Below are 3066 nucleotides of genomic sequence, written 5' to 3'. Positions count from 1 at the left end.
GGATATGTCATTTATATAAACTTAAAATATATAATATAAAATGAAATGGTTGCATATAAAATACAAGCTGGCAGCAAATGAGGGATGAGATTGAGAGTGAAACTAAAAGAAAAATAACAGAGAACAAATAGGTTTAAAAAAAAACAAGAAGGAAAGAAAAGAGCCCGGTGTGGACAAATAACATGATATAAACAGAGGAGTATAAACTTAACCCGTTATAACTCGAAGACAAGCTTTCATTGTGCCCCTGCGGAAACTCAAATCACTATAAACACAAATATCCATTTATCTGACTTTGTTCTTTCCCCGTCTTTTGTCCTTTTCCACTGATATTCAAGACCTATGGGGTTTTGGCACACACTGTTGGCTGACAGGCAGAACCTCTGTCAACAATTTCTTTTTCCTTACCCACCTTCAGCTGAGAGTGGCCACATGACACAGTAATGGTCCGTGGAGGTGTAAGCAAACGTCTTTTTATCTGGGAAGTGTTCCTCTCCCCCCCCCCCAAAAAAAATTTTTTTTTTTTATTTTTTTTTATTTTTTTTTTTTTTTAATTTTTGAAAGAGTGAGAGACAGAGCACAAGCTGGGGAGGGGCAGAGAGAGAAAGGAGACACAGAATCCGAAGCAGGCTCCAGGCTCTGAGCTGTCAGCACAGAGCCAAATGCAGGCTCGAACACACAAGCCATGAGATCATGACTTGAACTAAAGTTGGACACTTAACCGAGTGAGCCACACAGGCACCCCAAAGACAACATTTCTTTAAAACGTCAATGCTGCTCACCTTTTGTCCTTCCTGCCTTTTCCTGAATGGAATACGAACATGGCACTGGGCATTTACAGAATCCACTTATGGTTTGGGGTTTTTTTTTTTTAATTTTTTTTAATGTTTTAATTTATTTTTGTGACAGAGAGAGACAGAGCATGAGCAGGGGAGGGGCAGAGAGAGAGGGAGACACAGAATCCGAAGCAGGCTCCAGGCTCTGAGCTGTCAGCACAGAGCCCGATGCAGGGCTCGAACCCACAGACTGTGACGTCATGACCTGAGCTGAAGTCGGACGCTTAACTGACTCAGCCACCCAGGAGCCCCTTGGGGTTTTTTTTTAAGTTTATTTATTTTGAGAGGAAGAGACTGCAAGCAGGGGAGGGGCAGAGAGAAGGGGAGAGAGGAAATACCATGCAGGCTCCATGCTGTCAGTCAGAGCCTGACTCAGGGCTCCATCCAATGAACCATGAGATCACGACCTGAGCTGAAATCAAAAGTCGGATACTCAACCCACTGAGCCACCCAGGTGCTCCAATCAATAAACACACTTATCCAAAGTTGTGGTCACCCATATTTCTAGGAGGACACAAACCTTGAAACCAATGATGGCTGTGATATAAAGAAAACCAGACTTCTCAGTAAATAAGATATTTTATTAAGAAATTGCTATTTTTTTGTGGGGTGCCTGGGTGGCTCAGTCGGTTGAGTGGCCGACTTCGGCTCAGGTCATGATCTCACGGTCAGTGAGTTCAAACCCCGCGTCGGGCTCTGTGCTGACAGCTTGGAGCCTGGAGCCTGTTTCGGATTCTGTGTCTCCCTCTCTCTGACCCTCCCCCGTTCATGCTCTGTCTCTCTCTGTCTCAAATATAAATAAACGTTAAAAAAAAAAATTAAAAAAAAAAAAAGAAATTGCTATTTTTGCTCCATTTTAGTATACTCCAGTTGGATAATCCTCCTGTGCTTGTACAAATAGCCACAGTACAGAGACAAATATATAAGAATTTACAATTGAAAAGTGATCAGAATAAGATCTTCTCTCTTCAGTGATGTGATGAAACTACTTGGTCTCCATCAACTGCAAAGAGCTTCTTTTACGTGTAGGCAGGTTCTTGACAGACAATAATAATTCTTTACTTTGCGATGAAGTTCATGGATGGGGAGATTGCAATTGGACTTGGAATTGTAGCGATCGTTTCAAAGGGGCAGTACAAGGAATATCATCTTCTGTAGGCAAAATGGTTAGTAGCCACAGCCATAGCCGCAGCCATAGCGGGAGCTGAACCCACAGCCATATCCGCCTTTGGAGCCATATCCACAGCCAGAGCCAGAGCCACAGCCATATCCGCAGCCATAGCGGGAGCTGTATCCACAGCCATATCCGCCTTTAGAACCATATCCATGGCCAGAGCCATAGCCACAGCCATAGCCACAGCCAGAGCCACAGCCAGAGCCACAGCCAGAGCCACAGCCAGAGCCAGAGCCGCAGCCATAGCGGGAGCCATAGCCACATCCATATCCACAGCCACAGCCAGAGCCACAGCCGCCACAGGAGTTTCCGTAGTAGTTACAACACATGGTGTTGGGAGGTGAGTTTTCAGTTGAGGTGTAGGAGGATATTCTGAAGTCTGGATACCATCTCCTCTTCCAGGACCTTTATATAGTCCCAGGGATGTATGGCTCATACCTCACATGGGCTCTGCTCTCTCATTTTACAACTATTTGCCTAATATTAGCCCTGTGTACAACAAGTTTATTTAAATGCCCTAATTTACTTGCTAAACTAGGAATTTTCTAAGGCTTTAAAACCAGATAAAGATACATTTCCTAAGCACCCAAACATATAAGACCATAATTTTCACTTCCATAATTGCATCTCATGACCATGACATATCACATCACCAAAATGTTTGACCTATAAATATAAGTTTGGTTGGGTTTTTTTTGTTGTTGTTCTTTCAATACCTCAGAAATCATCCACAAAACACAAAGTTCTACTCACTACTATTAATATCCTCTGTACCATCATCATCATCTTCATCACCATAATCATCATCGTAGCATCTTGGTGTCTTTTTTACCCTTTCTTAGTATTTTGTTTTTTCCATCATAATCACTCTGAGGCACTTCTCATGGATTTTGCACAAGCAATTAAATATTTCAACACGTTATAGCCTCACCTGGAAACATTCTTATTCTCTCTGGAGGAGTGCAAGTCTATCCCAACCTTTTCCGGTCAGGTTATTACATTCTCTTCCTTTTTTTTTTTTTTTTTTTTTTTTTTTTTTTTTTTTTTTTTTTTTTT

This window comes from Herpailurus yagouaroundi, unplaced genomic scaffold (genome assembly GCF_014898765.1).
Source record: "Herpailurus yagouaroundi ecotype Mexico unplaced genomic scaffold, PumYag 162, whole genome shotgun sequence".
NCBI lineage: Eukaryota > Metazoa > Chordata > Mammalia > Carnivora > Felidae > Herpailurus > Herpailurus yagouaroundi.
This window is presented reverse-complemented; position numbering follows the sequence as displayed.